Source organism: Rhinolophus sinicus, chromosome 4 (assembly GCF_057876585.1).
Source record: "Rhinolophus sinicus isolate RSI-liver-muscle chromosome 4, RSI-T2T, whole genome shotgun sequence".
NCBI classification, from domain to species: Eukaryota; Metazoa; Chordata; class Mammalia; order Chiroptera; family Rhinolophidae; genus Rhinolophus; species Rhinolophus sinicus.
The window spans coordinates 116600656-116609324 of NC_142504.1; the positions used below are offsets into that span (position 1 = coordinate 116600656).

At 51.9% G+C, this 8669-nt stretch overlaps 1 protein-coding gene across 5 annotated transcripts in view; it reads right to left on the reverse strand.

The window, feature by feature from the left end:
* Positions 1-8403, reverse strand: part of ZNF516 (zinc finger protein 516) — a 114208-nt gene extending 105805 nt beyond the window's left edge. The window contains exon 1 of one of the 5 annotated variants that reach the window (XM_088798057.1): positions 8264-8403. The gene's annotated coding sequence lies outside the window, so the exon portion shown is untranslated. Of the gene's footprint in view, positions 1-4137; positions 4263-4298; positions 4404-7513; positions 7653-7921; positions 8194-8263 lie in introns of those variants that run through there. The other 4 variants (XM_074339824.2, XM_074339825.2, XM_074339823.2 and 1 more) reach the window with 4 other exon arrangements.
* Positions 8404-8669: the final 266 nt, after the last annotated feature.

Genomic DNA, 8669 nt, shown 5'->3' on the forward strand with positions numbered 1-8669 from the left:
CCTATTCTCCTGTGTGGTATTTTACTCATTACATACATTTACATGTTTGCCTTCTAAAAATAGTTGCATTTCTAATTATTCCTGCTTTGTAATTTTCAGTACCATTTGAAGTGAAGCCTAAATGCCAGATCTTTTTTGGAAAACTACTTTTAAGGAATGTTGAGAGCCACAAAATTACACTTCTTTACAATCTCAATGTATGCCGCTGGAAAACATTTCATTCTGGACATAAATATGACAGCCAGCACTAGCTTTGGACAGAAAAGCTTCAGCTGCTCAAATCACGTGCAGCCAGATTCAAGGGACAAAGAATACACAAACGGACGGTTACAACTGCTAATTTTTCCATTTGGCTCAAATATGCTTCATAGACCTTAGCAGATAGTGCAAATCTCAAATGCAAGTAATGCATTTATCGTACCCATATTCATATGTATCCTTCTTGAACAATTTAAGTCATACCCCTAAAATAGTCCTTGTGGAAGAAAACTAATTTTAAATAAAGATACTTTTGAAAGAACTGGATGAGACATTTTAAATTCATAGTGAAAGTTTTTCTTTATTCTTCCTATAAGGTTAGTTTAATAAATTCTTCATCAATAAACATTTGATTTGATTCTTTTCTTAGAATGGGTTTGTGACAATTTGCCAATATTCCTGAAAACTGTAAAATATGCATAGCTAGAGTCCAGTAATAAAGAGGATTTCCCCCATAAATCACTCCCCACCTCTGGTAGAAAGTGGGGGGAGGGTGATCTCAACTCACTCCGGGCAGAGGTCACCCCTCCATCAAAGAGAAATGTCCTACCTCCCAAACCCCAAACTCACTTGTTTCTGGAACCAGAAAAGACTAAGGCCAAGGCTTGAATCTATCAAATGTCATCACTGTTGTGGCCCCAAAATACATTTAAACCCTTAACAGACTGCTGCCAACATACTGTTGGCCATGGTGGAACGGCTGGAGGTGACAGCCCCAGAGGGAGGTCAGGAGGGAAAGGAGGTACACAGTCGCAGGAGTTAGCACATGCCACCAGTTAGAACAGCCACACCAACACAGGAGTCGAATAATTGCTAGTCCCCAGACTCACAGGGAAGCTGAACAGAGCCCATGGACACATATCTGCGTCCACATCTACATCTGCCTCCTAGAAGCTCCATCCTGCTCTCTGTCTCCGTGATACTCCTGGAGGGGTCTTCCAACCAACACCCATTCAGACTTCAGAACCCATCACATCCTGACACAGCAATTCACTTAAAAAACGCAAATTCACATGAGATGCTTCCACCTACAGGATAAGGGTCTGGGAGTCAAAGATGTGAACGCAATTAATTCTTCCCGTTTAGACATTAATAATTCTGGAAGTGCTGGAGATGCTGGGTGCTGACTGGCTGCTGGCTGGGCAGTGCTGGGCACTGGTGTGGCAGAGGAACAACTGAGGGGCCAGCCCAGCTGGCGAGGCTCCCTCTGAGCTGTCCGCGGGCCCACTGTGCACACCTCTGCACTACATCAGGAAGATGCGAGTTGGGTGAACTCTCCCCAGGCCTCCAGTGGGGGAGGGGTTAGGGCAGCCAACAGATGCATTTTGGAAAGAACTGACTCAGCTCCATCCAAGTGCTAAAATGTATGAACACTTGCAGCGTGTAAGATACCTGCTTTTGAAGACGGAATGTCACGTCTACATTCAAATATTTATAAAGCAGACGATCTAATGAAATAAATTGAACTTTTTTTCCTGCTTTCTTCTGTTAGTTCTGTGACTTCTGCTGAAATCTATGCCTATCATTGAGTTTATGTGTCTCCAGATAAAGTGGTCATCAAACACCAATGAAAAAGTTGTTTCCTTCACATGTAATAGAGATGCTTTATTCAGTTAGAAATCTAGTTACATTATAAGCAAAATGCCAGTTTTAACTATATAATCAATACATGCCCTTTCCTCCAATGTGCAAAATGGAATGAAAATGAAAATAATGTACCATCTTGAACATTTAAACCAAGCACACTATAACAGGAGAGCACACACGTTTGGACAAGCTCCTTCCTGCTGAACGCAACCAGCTTGTATTTCGGTTTCCTATTTCTGTGGCATTAAGGTATAATGCAGCTGAAACTCTAAACACAACCTCCAGTCAGACTTACGGCCACTCCCACAAAAATTCTTTTAAAAAGATTCCTTCTGGTAAATTGCGAACAAGAGCCATGCATATCCTGGAAAATGAATAAACAAAAACCCACAACAGCCCAATAAACTGAGTACTGGTGTTTCAAGAACAATCCGTGACTAAAGTTTACTTAAATCCCCAGGTCACATTATCATTTTCCCGTATTGGGTAAGGCTGAAATCCATCTGTTAGAGCATACCCCATTTTGAAGTGTGCTTTAAATAAGCCTCCTTTTTCACATCATTGCTGCGAAATCTCAACATCCAATGCTCCAATATCTCCATGTAGGACCAAGTAAGGTAATGAAAGTAAACTTTAATTTATGGAAGTGGAGACAACGTGCTTTTAACATTGACCTGTTTCTAAAAACATCTCATTCTATTCACTCCATGTGGGTTTCTGGGACAACATCTTGTCCAGTAAGAAATGTGGGCCTTCAGACTGACTAATCTCTAACTTAGTCAGGCAACTTTAAAGGTTGTTTACAAATAACAATGGGATTAACACTAGTCATGCTAGGTATTCTCAGGTCCTGGGGACTAGTGTCAGTTACACATCCCAAAGTTAAAATTCTTGATCTAGTACGTTTCAATATACTACGCCTTTTGGGAAGATTACTCTGACAAACCAAAGCGTTCTGAAATTAAAATAAGCAACACTCCTGTCCTTCCATCGGTGAATACGGTACCTACCAAATATGCACTCCGCTGTTTGGTTTCATTTTAGAGAGGCGTTCTCACTCCCTTTGGTTAGCTTTATTACACATTCCCCAGGATTTTTTTTTTTTTTTTTTTTTTTTTTTTTTTTTTTTTTGGTACAGTGTTACTGTGCTCTGAAAGTTTCAGTATATTCACATTAGCACATTTAAGAAAACCAAGTCCCACTAATGAACTAAGAAAAATATTAGACATGCTATGTTCGTATCTGAGCACATCAAAACTCCAATTCCATTACCAAAGACTGGGCCTTGCTCAGAGCTGTTTCTCTCAGGCCCGCTGAAGGTGGTATGGCCGTCTCACTGGTGAAACCAAAGATGTCCTCTGCTGTAACCCAACCCTCAGACCCAGGCACCCCCCACCCCCACCGGGCTCTGCTCAACTCACTCCAATTTTACCAAGAGGGGAAAACTATTCAAGTGCAGCACTGGCATGTGGTATATTTAATACTCGGCGGTTTGTGTAAATATATATAACACAGCTACTGTTTCGAAGCCATAATCAAAAAATGCAAAAGAGAAAATGAAGGAGGAACCAACAAATGATAAAATGAGCCTTTTACAAGCGGCAGGAGAAAGTAACCTATCAAATAGCACGCATGCCTAGTTCCTTAAAGCAGCACTTAAAACACTCCTCACCAAAATACTCAGATCACATTAATAGGGCTGCTTGAAAAATAATCTGGAGAAGATCCTGTAGGGGGAAGAGCCTCCCAACCCTGCTTCTACCCCGGTCAGTTCTTTAATGGTGTTTATTATGCAGCTATAGGGTGGAGGTACATCAATTTTTAAATCATGTTTAATCAGGATTGGAGGCTTAACGGCAGGTTCACGGAGAGAACTAATGTTTAATGAAGACCACCACCTAAAGTTCCTTTTGTGACTTGCTGTTAGGTGAGTGCGGTGCGCGGCCGAGAGTCCCGCAGCCTTGCCCTTTGTTACGCAGTGGACCCCGCTGGCAGGCCCGGCCCACGCCCACCAGCACCTCTGGGCTTCCAACACGGCCCCCTAGTCCACGCGAGCTCCTCCCCGCCAAGACCGGTTCAGGGCCCCCGACAGGACACACCCACGCGCACCAGCCCCTCGCGGGCGCAAGGGCCAATACCCTCCGTCAGTACTCACCACCCAAATCCGCGCGGGGCCCCCGGCCCGAGACTGAACCAGGTGTGAGCACTTATGTAATCCTCCTGGGGGCCACGCCTTTCCCACCACCCCACCTCCGCCAGAACAAAGTGAAGTTTAAAATAGAAACCGATTACCTGGCCTCCGCCGCGCCTCGGCCCCCCGCGCGCGCGGTCCGTGCCACGGCGGGGACCCCCGCCCCCGACGGACCTCCGCCCGGGCCAGGCCCCCACTCCCCGGCTGCCCACCCCCCAGACCGCTCCCTCCCCAGCTGGTCCCCCCCTTGGCCCCCACGGACCCCCGCCTTTGTTACGATGCGAAGTTGGGCCGTGGGTCCCCGTCTCTTTCACTTCTTGGGTTACAGTGCGGGCGTGTGACGTCCGCTCCACATGACGGGGGCGGGGGGCGGGGGCGCGGGGCGGGCCCTCCCCCACTTCTCCACCCTGGCCGCCCCGCCCACGGCCCGCCCCCAGGAAGCCCAGCAACAAGCGGCCGCGGCCCCCGCCCCCGGGGCGGGCAGGTAAATCCCCCCGCCCCCGCCCCGCCCCCGCGACGCCCCAGGCCCCAAGCAGCACAGCAAGAAAATACAGAAATAGGAATGATTTAATCCAATGACACCTCCCCTGAGCTGCCCAGTCCTCAATCTGCGATCTCACTGAGGGTGGGGGGGAGGCAGAAACGGGTCCAGCTCGGGCCTGGGGAGCGGAAATGGCCCAAGTGGGAGGCGCGGGGCGGGACACCGCCTCATAACCGAGTTAGGTTCCTGCTGAGGGAGGACGAAGGTCGGCTGAGGTCGCCCATGGGCCCTCGGGCTGACCTCGGTCCGGCCCGGCAGCCCGGCACACCGGACGTGGACTCGGCCGGGGCGTGGGTCCTCCCGGGGTCCCCCATCATGGGTCTCCAGGGAGGGAGGGTGCACACCGGGGTCCTTAACCCGTCTCCTGCAGCATCACCATCCATCCCGGAGTGAGGCAGCACCGCAACTCCAACAGTGACACAGAGACGCTACATGGCCAGGTCTGCTCCACAGCTTCACAGCTTCCGCACACATCACTACCAATATTCCCAGGGAAGCTGCTGCCGTATCAAGCCAGTACCCAACGTGGGGCGGCCGGTGACGCTCCCCGCCCGAGAATGAGCCCATCGTGCGGGAAACGCAGCCCCCGCTCCGCAATCCTGGATTGGGAGGGCCACAGGACTTTTACTGACCATGACCAGGTCACATTCTAGAATTTGCCATCGACTAAGTATCAACTTCCACGGGGAAAATCAAATGTGAAGCTGGAAGGCACATGCTGCCCTTCACTTTTGTATGGAGTTAACACCAGTTTCAACAATCCTGTTCTCTGTATGCTTTGCGCCGGGCGAGTGGGCTCCATGACCCGGACCCCAAGCGCGCTGGGGTGCGCCTGCCGCGTGGAACTGAGTCGGAAAGAACCGATTCCTCAATTGCTGAGCAGCATAATCACATCAGTCTTTTTCCCCTTCTTCAGGTTTTGACTTGAATCCGAAAGCGCCTCTTATGCCCCTTCTTTACAGGAGGACACGCGGAGGAGGCAGGGTCTCCGTTGGACCGCTGCATGCCCACCTAGCTGCACAGACTCAGATAAAAGCGTGTCCACGTCTACAGTACACAGCTGTGCAATTCAGGAGCCTGCGGATGCGCGGGGCTGGTGGGACTTAGTGTGCAGACACATGGGCGCATGCACGCGCGCGCGCGCACACACACACACTCACACACCCCAAATTACCTCCGGGATGGAGAAAGCCGCTACGGATTGGCCGGCAGAGCCGTCACTCTCACTCAGGGGGCAGGGAAACTTCGCAAGGCTGTTTCCTTCTCCCCCCACCCCCCACCCCCACCGTTTCATTTAATGGTAAAACAACAGCAGAGCTCTGAAAGTTAGCCATCTGCCCGGAGTTTGCCTTCTTTAACGAGGGGGCCGTCAGACAATATCATTTAAATATATTTTGTACTTCCACAATGGAAGAAAAGGGAAATTAGCAATCCTGGGAGGGGGCGGAGAGAGAGCTCCGAGGAAGAAGAGGGGGTCATCTGGGAGGGGTGGACGCAGGGTGAAGAGTTGTTCTCAACACCCAAAAGGGACTTTGGCCTTCCATTGAGCTCGAAATTAAAAAATGTTTTTCACAGATCAGGTTATAACAAACGCCGGTCCTAATTTATGAACTCATTATTTTAATTATATTATTTAAGCATGCGCCAGCAATCGTGTTTCCTTAAGAAAGAAGTGACCTATTTTTGGCTGGAGATAAACGATCATGTTAACAGATGTTAATCTTGTAATCTGTTTTTCCTGTAAGCACTTTACATACCCGGGTTTCAAGACCTTAAAAATAACATCTTTTCCAAAAAGACCTGACGTCACAATTCGCTCCCTGAAAAATGACTGTCTCCCGTTTTTTTCCTCTGCAACGATTTCAAAGACATTAAATCTTTTTCACTTTATAAACGCTGATTTGTTCTGCCTCAACTCCCACAGGCTTTTATTTGCATTTCAAATTCCACAGGTTACACCAGTCGCCTTTTCAAAAACTGTAAACCAACAACGAAAGCAGCAAATGGCTCTTTGTGCATCTGGATTAAATACGGCGCAGAATGAATATATTTTACAAGGGGGCTGAGCAAGTTGATCTGTGCACACCCGGAGACTAAGTAATTCTTTATCAAGAAGCCCAGCGGAAGGAGTAAGCTACAGACACACGACCCCAGGAGCTCCTGGTCTGATCCGGGCTGCTGCAGGGAGCGTACTAACGCTGAGCATAAATGGGGCTGACTTACAGACCCGTATTTTCGGGTGAAAGGCTGGATCTGTCTGGTCCCTAACGGCAAGGTCCACTGGGTCCCTAGCCCACTAGGGAGGATTGTCATCGCACACCAACCTTCCTTCATAAACCGCTGTTTTAAATACCCGACTCGGCTGGCTTTTAGCAAACTTATCCATACAAAGTTTCTTTAAAACTTGACGAGGCGGTTTGATCTAAATACCGATCGTAACTATTCAGTATGTTAGTACTCCCTGGAAATGGCAGACGAGGCGCTTTTCCACACACCCCCCCTCCAAACATATACATACCCCACAGCATTCTTCTTTTCTTGCGTATACCCGGGTATATATCGTGATCACTACCTCCCCCACCTTCACCATCACCCCAGCCCCGCCTCAGCCAGGTTGGGTGCCCCTCCGAGGAGGCCCTGCCACCCGGACCCCTCGCCCCACCCCTCTCAGAGTCTTTGCGGGAACCCTCGCCCCCCACCCTCACCCCACCCTAACTTCCCTTCCAAGCTTTCACTACTTTAATGTTAGGGTCACTTACAAGCTTCCAGCTGATGGGCAGGCAGCCAGGGGAGCGAGGAAGAGAAACCTCCCCCCCCCCCCCACGGCGCAAACACGTCCCCGAGGCAGTAGCACCCGGATCCCACAGCATCGAGCCCATCAGCCAAACCCTTAATAATTGAAGCGGCCCCTCCGGCCCCACAGCCCCATCACCCACCTTCATTAGCTGGAGCGTTTTACTTTAAAGTAAGGCAATTTGCTCTTTGTCTCTTAATGGATGGAGAGCGCATCCAAGCTCCCCTCCTCCCGCGTCGCCTTTGACGAAGTGTACAAAGCCAGAGCCTCTTCCGCGCTCCCACCCCGGCCCCCACCCCGCCCCTCCACTGCGGTAAAAACCACCTCCCTGCGCTCGCCTCCTCGCCCGAAGTTGCATCTTCCCTCTCCTGGAATTGCGGAGCCCAGCCACTACCAGCAGGGAAAGCCCAGCCGCCCTCCCCGCGCCCGGTAGCCCCTCCCCGGCGCCCCCCACCCGCGGCGCACACCGCGGTCCCCGGCGCGTCCAGGCCCGGGCCCAGCGCCCCCCGCCCCCCGCGGGCCCGCGGCGCCCCCCCACCGCGGCCCCTACCTTGGCGGGGAGGCGGCGGCCCGGGGAGGAGGACGCGCACGCCCCGCGCCTCTGAAGGTGAAGCCGAGCGCCGGAGGCGCGGAGCCGAGCGCTGCACTAGACCGACCGCGCCAGCTGCGCCCGGGCGCGGGGGACGCGCGAGGGCGCGCGGGGCCCGCCACGAGCCCGGCCCCCTCCCCGCGCCGCCCGCGCGCGCCCCGGACGCGCCCGCCCTGCCGGAACCCCGTCGCCCGCGGGGCTCTGGGGGCTGCGCGGCTGGGGGAGGGGGCCGGGCCCCCGCGGTCGGGCGCAGGCCCGAGGCTTCCCCCAGCCCGGGAATGGTCTGCCCTGTAGGAAACGCACACGCTCCACTATTGTCTCATCAGCACAAAGTTCTGCCACACTGCGGGGAAAGTCTGGAGGCTCGCGATGACTCAGACGCAGCTCATTCTTCCCCAAATAGCACTGAATCACGATCTCAGCCGCTAGTTGCTGCCCCTTCCTCTCCAGGACTCCTTCGCCGCAAGCGCGATACGGGAAGCTGTTTACCCGCACACACGGATCCACACACGCACGCATCCAGACGTGCAGACGTGTTGGGGATGCATTCTCAGCAGACTCAGGCACCTGAGCACCGAGCCTGGAATCCAAAGTGGGGCTCCTTCCCGTGCTCCCAGTGCGGGTGCAGTGCAAACGGCCTGGGCTGTGCGTTTACTCAACTTCCTGGCGAATGTGCTTAGGGGTGCTCAATAGATTACGTCCCGAATTA